This window comes from Primulina eburnea, chromosome 17 (genome assembly GCF_022965805.1).
Source record: "Primulina eburnea isolate SZY01 chromosome 17, ASM2296580v1, whole genome shotgun sequence".
Classification (NCBI taxonomy): Eukaryota; Viridiplantae; Streptophyta; class Magnoliopsida; order Lamiales; family Gesneriaceae; genus Primulina; species Primulina eburnea.
Window position 1 is genome coordinate 7,530,427 of NC_133117.1, and position 14,851 is coordinate 7,545,277.

General features: G+C 36.1%; 1 non-coding gene across 1 annotated transcript; it reads left to right on the plus strand.

Annotated features, from left to right (window-relative positions):
* The first annotated feature begins 10,143 nt into the window (after nucleotides 1-10,143).
* Nucleotides 10,144-10,250, plus strand: LOC140818893 (small nucleolar RNA R71). The gene has a single exon (XR_012115124.1). It is a non-coding gene; the product is annotated as a small nucleolar RNA R71 (small nucleolar RNA).
* The last annotated feature ends 4,601 nt before the right edge of the window (nucleotides 10,251-14,851 follow it).

Here is a 14,851-nt window from a genome sequence, read left to right on the forward strand (position 1 = left end):
CGTGATTTCCATATTATCCGAGTGCTGATATATTTATAAATACTAGTAGCAAAACTAGTGAATTATAAATATTGATCGTAAATTTACTGATCAACGAGTAGACAGGAAATTTTCCACAAATTATTCAATAACAAATATTATTTTAAAATTTTCTATCATTTTAAACAAACATGATTTAATTTCTCTTATATTTTTCTTGTTTATTTTTGAATCATTCAATATCTTTTCCGAATTTGTTTGTTTGATTTTTTAGTTTTCTGCTTCTTTGTTCGATTAAATTCAACAATGTCATTATCATATATGATTTTCATGTTTATTTTTCATCATCGGATTTGATGTTGATTAATCTCTTTGATAATTGTCTTGTTTTTTCTTATGATGTTCTTATTTTGTTTATTTGACTCGTTCATATTTCGGGTCTTATTACATTTTATTTTCTCTTTTTTTACGTCTCACTTGGATTTCTGACATTTTCATCACCATTGACAACACGTTATTGTTCTTACCAGCTAAATTGTTTAATTTAAAATGAAACTCGTCATGTTTCTTGTGTGGTTCTCTTTATGTTTACATATATATTTTTTTCTTGTAAATGAACTAAATTCATATTTAAATAACTTTTAAGCGGTCTAATTGTACTCTTATTAGTCAAAGTTTGTGCCGTAAATTTGTATTTTGTTGATTTTTACTATTATTATATCAACACTCCAACGAAATAAGATTAAGAACTAAAAAATTAAAATAGAAAAATTTCAGGACTTAAATACAAGTTTGATAAGTTCGATAACCAAAAAAGCAAACATAACAATTTAGAGGACTGATTATTTTCTTATTTCTTTTGAATTTTGAAAAAATGGAAAATAAAAAAATACTTGCCAATTTTTGGAGGTTAATTGTTCGGAAATATGGGAAAATCCCTAGATATATTAATGCGATGGTGAAAGAATTGACTCTGATTCGCCTAGATGAACTATGGATATATATCCTCAAAAATCAAAATATGATCAATACTTAAAAATATGTCTCCACTAAAAATTTAATTTAACGGTTTACATTTTAAGTTTTCATTAAATTAATTCCATTATTTTAAAATTTTAATATTATTAAGAGTGAGTCTCATGTGAGATGGGTCAACCCTACTCATATTCACAATAAAAAGTAATACTCTTAGCATAAAAAATAATACTTTTTCATTGATAACCCAAATATCACAAATATGATCCGTGAGACCGTCTCACACAAATTTTTGTCTATTAATAATCTACCTAATATCTATCTATAGAATTCCTAATCTAATATTCAATATCTAATAGAGTAAAATTCATATGCGTGTATATATACATATATAATAATATTATTCTGCAAACTTTACATAGTAGGATTTTTTTATAAATACTTTTGTAAGAAAAAAAAATTAGACACTAAATTTGTAAAATATATTATAAAATTTATAATTTCTTGTCAGAATCAAGATATGAAATTTAGAGGGAAGAATGAATAAATTTTCTTCAAATACGTTCAATTGTTTTAACAATGCTGAAACTTTCTTCTTGAGAATAGAGTTTTCCTCAAATCTAGCTATCAGTATCAATTGTACGGAAGAGGACTTACTGAAACTGCTTTGAACAAAAGCTTATTCAGTTGGGTAATTAATAGTAGATAGACTGAATGATAAATGAACACAAGAATGTTTATGGATGTTCGTAAAATTCAACACTCATATACCAACCCTTCTGACTCAAGGAAGGCATGCAATAAAAGACTTTGGTAATTACAAGTGATTTTGAATTACCCACTTCATTTAAAACTTAATACAGCTTAATTGAAACTCCTAGTGAAACTGAAAACTTAGAGTATTAGAGTTTATCTAATTTACATATTAGAATTTGCACACCAATATGATCCTTGAAACGACCAGATAAACATTCAATAAGTTTTGTAATACTTATTTGATCTGCTTGTGATATCTCTAATAAAGATTTTTTGGGATTTTCTTATTACGTCGATAAGAACTGCTTATGGCTGTTCCAACTGATCCCATATATAGTCTCAATATTCAATGGTAACCTGTATAAAAAATATTCATTCACGACTGCAGATATACTTGTTATCGATTCGTCGTCTTTTCTGATATCAGTTGGCTTTTGACATAACTTATCACTCAGATCGTTATCACTAATTGGTATAACCAAAAGTTGTATGACTTCAATTTCTGATCCTTTAAGCATTGATCGAAAAAGGTCTCTGAATCTATCTTGTAAAAAGCGATGGCATGTCCGTTTGAATTAACTGAGAAGTCTCTTAATCAGTTTGGATAGTGATCAGTTAGGATTTCTGATTTCAGTTTCTGCTTGGCTGGTAATCAGTTAGGTTATCTGATTTAAGTTTGGCTGGGCTGGCGATCAGTTAGGTTATCTTTTATCTATCAAACACCAAAATTATATGTTCCAACAAATTCTCCTTTTTGATGGTTGACAAAATAATGTAAAAAATAATAATAATATGATTAATATTCGCATGAATTACTCCAAAGCTGATTGCCAAACTGCCTGAATAGTAAACCGATTTATCGAGAACATGAACTGAACACTTTATTTTCAAAACTGACTAGATATAGTTGACTTCTTTTCTTTCTCGGATTAGTTCTCTTGCTCTTCCTCTTTTTTTGGCAACCGTCGGAGACATGAGTTTAGTGAGAACATAAATCAGTTGAGAACTAACGATGTCAAGCTTAGAAATGAAATTGACCTGAACTTCCTCTATCTTGGTGCAAATCTGAAATTTTTTTGCTTGAATTTGCCCACCAAGATGAGTAGCAATTGTTGCATGTGCCTTTTTGATCTGATCCAGTTGGCTGAATATAGCAATTAAACTTCTGGATAGATTTGACACATCTATAAGAATCTGTTGGAACTTTTCAAGTTCGCAATCTTGATTTTGATGTTAACAAAACTTGTTATTGTGTTTCTAACATATTTACTCAAGTGTGAACTTGCAAACACAAGAAGCAAGCTGAAACTGAATTTTGCACAAACTGAATTTCTGGCGAGCTTTGGTATTTTGATGATATCTCTCAACTGGATTATCCAAATGACAATCCGCCAACTAGAATGATTAGAAAACTCAATTTAGAACAAATCGTAATTCACGTCAGTTTGGCAAAATCAGATGTTATCATGGTCTAACGGATCGCTCAATTACCGAACTGATCATACGAAAACAGCAATCAGTTGAGTTTGAGCAGCTGCGGTATTTTGGTCATATCTCTCAGCTCGGTTATCGAAATGAAGCGATTAAGTATGCGTTAGAAAGATAAGACAAAGATCTACAAATCATCTTTAGAATTCAAAGTCTGAATCGAAGCTTACGATGCTGATAGATGACGATGAAGTGGTTCTGCACAAACTGAAATCAGCTAGGCTGATTTCAGCATATCAGCTGAAACTGAACCAACTGAACCAGCTGCTGACCAGCTGACCAACCAACTGAACTGAACCAGCTGACCAACTGAACTGAACCAGCTGCTGACCAGTTGAACTGAACGACCAGCTGAGTTGACCAGAGTTGACCAGTCGGGAAAATGCCCAGCAAGACGAATTTGACCGTTGCAATTCCAGAAACAGTACAGAAACTTTCCAACGGTCATATTCTTGTGTCTAACGTATATATCAGTGTTGGGGCCTATAAATACAACATATTGAAGATCAAACAATAGCTTTTGAAGAGAAATCAAAGCTTGGGCAGTTAGCATGAAGAAATCATCTAGTTGAGAGCACAAGCCCTTGTGTGAGGATATATTTGAGATGTACACTGTAAAGGATAAATTCCTCACAGACAATCACTCACACTTATACAAGAGAGTTGAACTTCAAAGATTACTTGAGTGAGTCTTGCACAAAGACAATAAACTTGTGTATGTAGTCTTTGCATATGAGACATTAAACAATATGCTGATTGTGAGGTGCTGCCTACAATCTTGAGTGCTAGGAGTTCTAGTTGGATGCTGCCCTTCCGGAATGGGTTTGTACAACTAGTTGTATAAAACAAAGTCTTCTAGTGAATCCTTCCCAAGGGAAGAAGGGGTGACGTAGGAGTGTTTGAAATCTCCGAACATCCATAAACAAATTTGTGTCTATTTGTTTATTGCATTTACTTAACATTTCCATTAGTTTTAAAGATGCATTGTTGAAGCATTTTATGTGTTCTTCAAATACCAAAATATTGCATACCAAGTGTTTGATAAAATGCTTCAACTGAAATATTTTTACTCATTCAAATAGTTTACAAAATATTTAATCGGTTTCTACGAAGGATTATCTTCCGCTTGATTTTTAACCAAACTTGATTTAATTCATCGGTGTTCAATATTTCAAGAACCGAGCTATTGCAGCTCAATGGCGCTCCCCTTAATCGATCCCAACAGAATCTTATCTTGAAAAGATTCTAGAGCTTCTTCAGTATTGAGATTGAAACATTTCAAAGCAGTAATGGAAGATGAGATAGCATTTAGGCCGGAGATGATGTGATCTAATGTGGTATCATCATAAGTCTTGATCAGGATAAGATGGATTGATCGGAGGCAGTTATTTTGAGGACAGACCAGCTAATTCAATAGCCTTGCTGGTAGAGGCTCCTGACTGATCAACCATGGAAACTTTCAGATCAGGAGATTCTGATTTACCATGCTCAACTATTGCTATCTCAACGATTTCTTCAGTGTTTCAATTTGTTGTTGTGCAATCGATTACACAACGTCTTCTACATTTAATAAAGAGATGGTCTTCATGGATGGACAGGAGGGAGTAACGGATGGTTTGACCGACTGGAGTTCTTTTGCATCGATTTAATTTGGCTTTATAGGAGCTGACTGACCTGATGAGCTGCTTGATTTCTGACTCTTAGAGATCACTGGTTCAAACAACTTATTATCATTTTCCTAGAATTTGACTTTCATCAGAAAGGACACCAGAGTCATATCTAGTTGATTGATCCCTGCCAGATCATTAAACACAGTTGGACATTGAGCATAATAGTTGGATCTTTGTTAAGCACACACAGATGATAATTTTTGGATTTCCAGGAGATCAAGAACATATCCACGTCCTTGAATTGTTTCCGCTATGATAACTGATCGAGCAAAACTTGCACAGTGAATAGTCCCAGAATTTATTTTATAAATGAAAGCTCGATTTAAATATCGCAAGTGCAAGATAGTCAAGTTATAATAAACGTAAGTGAGTACGAGTATCGATCCACAAGGACTGCGTCACACTCTTTTTATTTTCAAGTAAAATTTCTTTAGCAACGATAAATTGATTCGATGATTGAACTAATGTAGAGTAAACAATTCAAATAATTAAAATGCAAACGAAAATGTGTTCAAGAGATCAATGATTAATTTGGATTAAATCAAATGAGAAATGAATTTGTTGGGAAATTATCAGTTCACCTACCACTCGTGTTTAACTAACTACACTCGACTTTTACTCGTGCATTCGACGGAATTCCCTAGACTAATTAATATACTATGTCGAGCTATATTAATACTAATCAAAAACATGCAGTACTCAAGTGTCCTCAAATATTTAACAGTTCAAGATTGCATTACATTTTATGGAATCCACTAGCTTTCATCCGGGTGAACTATCACTATCGACACGTACTCAATTCCGTATATCTACTAAAATTGTAAATCCTGGTTTATACTATTTGATCGTATTGTTAATTATTCTATCGAAATCATTAACAACATGAAATAATCAAAGGAAGTTAGCTAGGCTTCGATTGAAATAAGAAATAACAATGGCATAAACAAATCACTAATAAAAACGTCGAGAAATAATGTTAAACAACGAGTACGGGGTAGGATCCCCTCAAATCCTAACAAATCTAGAGTTTAGCTACTAAAATTCATAATAAAAACCAACAACAATCTAAGAATTAAAAACTGAATAATGAAAATACTAAAGATGACGATGGATGACGGCCACGACGCATGGAAATCTCGAGGTCTTCGAAATCTCCTTTGCTCCTCGCCTTTTCTCCAAGAAAAGATGATGAAAATAATGATGTAAAGTCTGATAAAGTCTGAAAAACGGCTGCTGATCTCGTGTGTTAGGTTTAGGTGTGGGATAGAGTCCCTCAAAATTTGGAAACAAATCTTTCTCAATCTCGCGGCTCGCTAGGGCGGTCAAAATTGTCCGCCCTAGCGAGAGGTTCTCGCAGAAAATTCCTCGGCCATGTCCCTGGGTTCGCTGGGACGGTCACTTTTGACCGCCCTAGCGAGACGCTTGCGCAACAACTCCTCGGCCAGACCAACATGCTCGCTGGGGCGGTCAAAATGAGTCCTTCTCGATGCTTTGGCAAATATTCTCCCACTTTTTGGTTCTATTCCTACAAAATAACCACCAACTACACGAGATCAGTCATATGCTAAATAATGCTAGAAAAATGTTAAATTAAACTAAAACAAACTAATATGATGCATGAATGCGACTCAAAACCAACACTAAAAACACGTAAAAACGAGTCCTATCAACCCCCTCATACTAACCTTTTGCTCGCCCTCGAGTAAAATAGGTTAAAGCACGAGATACTAAACAAACTCAACAACCACAAAATTACTCAAACAAGAAATAACTAACACAAGTAAATGTCAATGGTGAGTTAACAACGTTTATGTTCATGCCTCAGTTTACTTTCCCACTACCAATCATAATCAAGTCAAATCGCAACCGAATACTCATTCTCATCTACACATAAATCTCGACACTAATTTGAACGTGTGTGTGTGTCATGATGGGTCTAGTCATTCGTACTTCAAATAGATCAATTATCAAATCATGGGAGTCACTCAATTAACACTTCAATACAAGTCTCACTAGCATGCATCCCCGTGTCCATTTATCACTAGTCATAAATTGAACTTTATTCAACTTTTAAGTGCAGATAAGGGTGTCGAAAAGAAGGAAAATAAGCTCAAGTGGCTAAAAGTTGGGAGTACACCGATCATTTTCATTGTGCAGTCGTCAAGACTTTTCGTCTGACTTTCCTCGTTTCCTTACATCTCCAACTTTTAGCCTAGGAATAGAATTTCATTCCTTTTATTTCGGCTCCCCCTCACCTTACATCTCCTTCTTTCTTCTCTTTTTCTTTTTCGATATATATATATATTTTTTTTATGCACAATTTTCACACGTGTACTCCCTAGGCTAAGAATATATACTTTGGATTACAGCTGGTTAGGATTCAGTGCATTGGAAAAGTTACCCAATTAGTGACTTATTTTCACGGGTTTACATGCTAAATCAACTCATAAATGATGCCATTCAAGTTACCCACACAAAACTTTCAAATTTCACCATTATTCCTACAAAATTCTAGTCCCCACACATATGTGCTCAAAAAGTTCAACTTTGTGCCAAAATTCATGCTTTAACAATCAAGAGTACCATTCACGAAGTGACCCAATCAATATTTTTGTAAACTATCAATTCAACATCATCATTGGCTCATAAACTATGTCTTCTCACCATAAACGACACCAAACAAAAGAAATGCAACGAAACTAAACCAATTAACTAAACAACCAAAACAATCTACCCCCCCCCCCCCATACTAGAGTTGTGCAATGCCCTCAGTGCACAAAACAAAACAAACACTAAAAACCAAAAAACTCATGAATGCAAATGCAACGACAGAATAAGCAAAAAGAATAAAAAGAAAGGGGAAACAGTAAACTCCCCTGGTCAGAAATCATCCTTCTCCTCATGCTCAGGCGGTGGGACTCCGTCGTCAGCTGGTGGCGGCATAGGGTAATCGTACTGAAAATGGTAGCGAGGGGTTCTCGCCGAAAACTTATTTGAAAAATACGAGTTCTCGCTGGGGCGGTCACTTTGGACAGCCCTAGCGAGTGGTTCTCGCCATAAAACCAACTTTTTTTTAAAAAAAAAAAATCGCTCGCGGGGGCGGTCAAAAGTGACCGCCCTAGCGAGGCATTTTCGACGACTATGTTTTTGAAAAAAAAAAGCGAGGGCTCGCTGGGGCGGTCAGTTTTGACCGCCCTAGCGAGACATTCTCGAAAAAAAATAAATAAATAAAAAATAAAAACAATGAATGCCATGCCATGCAACTACCTAAATGCAAATGATGCGATTAATGAATAAAGGAAAAAGATAAAATCAACATAGGGAGTAGAAGTAGTTCTCAATTTATAGTCTAGAGCTCGACTTTTCACCCATGTCCTCAATGACTGTCATGGAGCCGAGTGACTCCAATTTGTGGCTCAATTGTGTCACCGATATAGTGCTTCAATCTTTGAGCGTGGACTATGAACGACTCCTTTTTCCCATCTCGCGTAACACATGTCGGCGGTTCCTTAACGCTTGACTTCCGAGGGGCCAGGTCTCTTCGAGCTCCCAATTCATCCAATTTCATTCTCACTGGCTTCGTCCATGGGTGGTTGACATTAAAGTATGCTCCTCTCTCGAATATTTCTTTATCAAGTTCATCCTTCACTTCAGTGGTGAGGGTGACTGCCAATGAATCCTTTATAGCATCCTGCACAAATTGACACACAAGTGAATCCGATGAATCAACTATAAAACAATCATTAGTGTGCAGTGGGTGCTTAAGAGCGTTAAAAACATTAAAAGTGATTTCTTCTTTTCCCACTCTCAATCTCAACTTCCCTTCTTGCACTTCAATCACGGCCTTGCCAGTTGCAAGGAATGGTCTCCCTAAAATCAAAGGCATCTCCCTATCCTCTTCCATGTCAAGCACCACAAAATCTGTAGGAAATGTAAACTTTCCCACTTTCACCAACACGTCTTCTTTGACTCCTCGTAGATGTTTGACAGATCCGTCAGCTAGTTGCAAGGACATCTGTGTGGGTTTAGGCTCGCCCAATCCAAGTTTCCTGAATACAGATAAAGGTATAAGATTAATGCTCGCACCAAGATCACATAAAGCTTTAGAAAAGACCACATCACCAATCATGCAAGGGATAGAAAAACTCCCTGGATCCTTTAGCTTTTGTGGGAACTGGTTTTGTACCAATGCAGAGCAATTCTCAGTCAATTTTACCGTCATGGGATCCTCCAACTTTCTCTTATTAGCTAAGATGTCTTTTAGAAATTTAGCATAACTCGGCATTTGCATCAAGGCATCAGCAAAAGGAATATTGATGTGCAATTTTTTAAATATCTCAAGAAATTTACCAAATTGTGCATCTAATTTAGCTTTCTTCATTGCTGCAGGAAAAGGTGGAGGGATAACAATATATTTTGTGCAATTGGTGTAGATGTAGAGTTAATGGACTTACCTCCTCGAGTTTCCACCTCATCCTAACCGTGCTTGGTCTTTTCCTCATTAGATTCGAGTGCTTTTCCACTACCCAATTCCACAGCCTTCACATGTTCTCTTGGGTTAACTTTCGTGTTGCTTGGCAAAGCTCCTTGCTCCATATTAGCAATCAACTTAGCCAATTGTCCAATTTGATTCTCTAACCCCTTTATGGATGCATCTTGGTTCTGAAATCTCGTCTCTGTTGCAGAAATAAATTTAGTCATCATTTGCTCTAAATTTGATTTCTCCTCCCGAGGCGGTTCTGGCTTGAATCCTTGGTGCATCCCATATGGTGGACCTCTTTGTTGGCGATTTTGGTTGTTTTGACCTCCCCATGAAAAGTTTGGGTGATTCCTCCATCCTGGATTATATGTGTTCGAATAAGGGTCATTTCTGGGACGGTTCTGGAATCCCACTTGTTTTACCGGTGCTCCCTCATGCACATATAATGGATTGCCATCTTGGCAATCCTGCACATCATGCTCACCCCCACACTTATCACAGAAAATTTCTTGCAGACGCATAGCCGACCCACTCATGCTCATCCCATCAATCTTTTTATTCAACGCCTCTAACTGTGCTGAAACCGCCGCCAGATCATTAACTTGATTAACTCCAGCACCTCGTCTCTGCCTATCAGACTGAGGATGATAGCTACTAGCATCCATTTCCTCCAATAACTCATATCCTTCCTCAACCGTTTTTCTCAGTAAATTACCACATGCAGCAGCATCTATCATGGTACGGTTAGGAGTAATCAGACCGTAGTAGAAAGTTTGAACAACTAACCCAAGCGGCAGCTCATGGTGTGGACATCTCCTCAACAAGTCCTTGTAGCGCTCCCATGCCTCGTAAAGTGACTCGTTCTCATATTGAGAAAAAGTAGTAATGTCGGCTCTAAGCTTCATAGTCTTCGACGGAGGAAAATACTTGATCAGGAATGCCTTTGCCATATCCTCCCATGTAGTGATAGACCCTACAGGCAAACAGTTTAACCACGACTTAGCTTTATCTCTCAGTGAAAATGGAAATAAACGCAAACGAACAGCATCATCAGACACGCCATTAAACTTAAAAGTATCACAAATTTCAAGAAAGTCAGCTATATGAGAGTTAGGGTCGTCAAGTGCACTTCCCCCAAATTGGACAGTGTTCTGAATCATCTGAATGATAGCTGGCTTGATCTCAAACTGATTGACTCGGATGACTGGTCTAACGATGCTTGGACGTGCTCCATTAAGAGACGGCTGTGCATAATCCAACATCGGTATACGCCTTGGCTCCTCTCTTTGTTGATCGCCTTCCATTCTTTCCTTCGCTCTTTTCTGTTGTAGTCGACGTCTAGCTGTGCGTTCAATTTCGGGGTCAAAAGGCTCAAGCTTGAACTCGAGTGATCTTCGCATGCACCGCAAGAAAAATTTGCAACACAATGAGAGTATCAAATAACATTAAAATAAATAATACTAAAGAATTTAAATGAAAAATAAAAAATTGTGAATCAACAGTCCCCGGCAACGGCGCCAAAAACTTGATCGAGCAAAACTTGCACAGTGAATAGTCCCAGAATTTATTTTATAAATGAAAGCTCGATTTAAATATCGCAAGTGCACGATAGTCAAGTTATAATAAACTTAAGTGAGTACGAGTATCGATCCACAAGGACTGCGTCACACTCTTTTTATTTTCAAGTAAAATTTCTTTAGCAACGATAAATTGATTCGATGATTGAACTAATGTAGAATAAACAATTCAAATAATTAAAATGCAAACGAAAATGTGTTCAAGAGATCAATGATTAATTTGGATTAAATCAAATGATAAATGAATTTGTTGGGAAATTATCAGTTCACCTACCATTCGTGTTTAACTAACTACACTCGACTTTTACTCGTGCATTCGACGGAATTCCCTAGACTAATTAATATACTATGTCGAGCTATATTAATAATAAAAAACATGCAGTACTCAAGTGTCCTCAAATATTTAACAGTTCAAGATTGCATTACATTCTATGGAATCCACTAGCTTTCATCCGGGTGAACTATCACTATCGACACGTACCCAATTCCGTATATCTACTAAAATTGTAAATCCGTGGTTTATACTATTTGATCGTATTGTTAATTATTCTATCGAAATCATTAACAACATGAAATAATCAAAGGAAGTTAGTTAGGCTTCGATTGAAATAAGAAAGAACAATGGCATAAACAAATCACTAATAAAAACGTCGAGAAATAATGTTAAACAACGAGTACGGGGTAGGATCCCCTCAAATCCCAACAAATCTAGAGTTTAGCTACTAAAATTCATAATAAAAACCAACAACAATCTAAGAATTAAAAACTGAATAATGAAAATACTAAAGATGACGACGGATTACGACCACGACGCGTGGAAATCTCGAGGTCTTCGAAATCTCCTTTGCTCCTCGCCTTTTCTCCAAGAAAAGATGATGAAAATAATGATGTAAAGTCTGATAAAGTCTGAAAAACGGCTGCTGATCTCGTGTGTTAGGTTTAGGTGTGGGATAGAGTCCCTCAAAATTTGGAAACAAATCTTTCTCAATCTCGCGGCTTGCTAGGGCGGTCAAAAGTGTCCGCCCTAGCGAGAGGTTCTTGCAGAAAATTCCTCGGCCATGTCCCTGGGTTCGCTGGGGCGGTCACTTTTGACCGCCCTAGCGAGACGCTTGCGCAACAACTCCTCGGCCAGACCAACATGCTCGCTGGGGCGGTCAATTTTGACCGCCCTAGCGAGTCCTTCTCGATGCTTTGGCAAATATTCTCCCACTTTTTGGTTCAATTCCTACAAAATAACCACCAACTACACGAGATCAGTCATATGCTAAATAATGCTAGAAAAATGCTAAATTAAACTAAAACAAACTAATATGATGCATGAATGCGACTCAAAACCAACACTAAAAACACGTAAAAACGAGTCCTATCAATAACTGTCCTGCATGTTTAAGAACAACTTTTTCAAGATCTAGGAACTGTTTCAGCACTGCTTTATTTTTCAGTTTGGATGCAACGGTGATTGTTCTAAACTCCACCCATTCATCAAATAATTTAATCTACTCCTTAGCAAATTCATTTACTTCATCCATCAGTAGATATATCCGAGTCTAAACAGCTGATGGGAGTATTGAGACAATATCAGTTACCTTGGCTTTTCCTTTATCAACAGCTGAGGAGTAGGATGAAATTATCCCAGAATAAGTTGACTAAATTAGATCTTGGATGACTATTCCTTGAGCTAGTATAAGAGGAAAGAGAGTTGTTGGCATACTGATTTTCCTTGGGGGAGCTGCCATAGCTATGGGCTTCAATTTTTCAACTGACTGCTCTATAGTAGTAGTTTCAGTAGGAGGAGCTATGGTAGTTGAGAAATTGGTTTGGCCTTAATCGGTAAGGGTGCTAGTCTGACCTTGGCAGTCCTGGATTTCTTGGGTAGAGGAGAATGAGTAGTTGCTTTGGAATCACTGGATTGCAAAATCTGTTTCCTCTTCGGAGTAGTTCCGGTAACCTTGATACCCTTCTTTTCAGTGAGCTTCTTTCCAATGAGAAGCTCTTTTTCTTGATCCTTCTCGGTGACTGAAACTCCAGCGGAAGAAATATTTAGCGCCTGGCCCTTAGGTCTCAGAGAGAGCATGTTGGACGCAGCTCGAGTCTTCTTATTCAGATGATTCATAATCTGAATCAGCCCATTTTGATTTGTTTTCTTCAACCACCATTGCCTTTTTTGATCATGTCTTTTCTTATAGAACTTATTTTCATCATTGGATCTCTTTTTATCAAAAGTTCTTTTGCCCATTTCAGATGATCTTCTGCCATACCTTTTTGGTTTACGACAGTCTGCTATGAAGTGACCAGTTTTTTAATAGTTGAAATTAACATTGGAGTCATAAATTGATCCCTCTTTTAATAAGATATTCGATTGGAGTTTTGAAAGTTACTTTGATTTTTTCTTAGAAATTTTCTGAACTTATTTCGAACAGTGACATAGCTTCATTACTTAATTGTTCTGCTGACTTTTCATTTGAAACTGATGGTTCCAGTTTTACCGCAGTTAAAGCTTTAGTTAACTGAGTAGCAGGTTGATCATATTTCCTTATTTGCAATTCAAATTCATAGGATTTCAAGTCTGCAAATAAGTCATGTAGCTTAATGAAGTTCAAATATTTTGATTCACGCATAGCTACTGTCTTGATGTCTCATTCTTTTGGTAGTCCTCTCATTACTTTAAGAATCACTTCTCAGTTGTTGTACACCTTTCCAAGTGCATTAAGTTCTATTATAATCCCACTGACTCTTTCATCAAAATCAGATAAATTCTCTAGGCTTCATCTTGATGTTGTCAAATTTTTGTATGGTAAACGAGAGCTTATTTTCTTTGGTCTGATTATTTCTTTCATACAATTGGATCAACATTTCGCATATTTCTTTGGTCGTCTTGCACATTTTGATCTTGTTGAATGTGTTTTTGTCGAGTGTTTTATATAAGATTTCTGTTTTCAATATTTGGTTTCTTCTTATCATCCTTTGTCTTTTTATTTCTTGGTTTTTCTAGCATTTGTGGAGCGCCCTCAGTGATGGCTACAACTGTATTTACCTTCATTATTTTCATTGGTTCATCTTGTGATGACAGCATACATAATATCGTCTTATGCAGCTAAGTGAGTCTGCATTCTGATCTTCCAATCTCAAAATATTTTTTGGAAAACATTGGAATCTTACTGAATGATGCCATGATGAATTTTTGTTCAGGACAAGAATGACCCGCTCTGATACCACTTGTCCGGATCGAAATAAGAAATTTAGAGGGGGTGAATAAATTTTTTTCCATAATTTTGATTGTGGTAACAATGTTCAAACTTTCTTCTTGTCAATAGAATTTCAGCAAGTCTATCAGTATCAAATGTGCGGAGGAAGAATTATTGAAACTGATTTGAACAAAATCCTATTCAATTGGGTAATTAATAGAAGATAGACTAAATGATAAACGAACACAATAATGTTTATAGATATCAGGAGAATTCAATACTCCTACGTCACCTCTTCTTCCTCAAAGAAGGTTTGTACTAAAATACTTTGGTAATTACAAGTGATTTTGAATTACCTACTTTAGCTAGGATTTAACACTGTCCAACTGAAACTTTGAGTGAAACTGAAAACTTAGAACACTGGAGTTCCTTGCTTACAGTTTATCTAATTTACACAGAAGAATTTGTGTACCAATATTATACTTGAAATGACCAGATAAAATAATCAATAAGTTTTGTGTTTCTTCTTTGATTTGATTATGATATATCTGATAAATATTTTTTGGCCGTTTTCTTTTTAAGTCAACAAGAACTTCTTAGGGTTGTTTCAACAGATCCCATATATAGTTTCAATTTTCGACGATAGTCTATACAAAAAATATCATTCATGACTGCAGATGTACTTGTTACCCAATCATCGTCTTTTTTGGTATCAGTTGGTTTCTGACAGAACTTGTCACT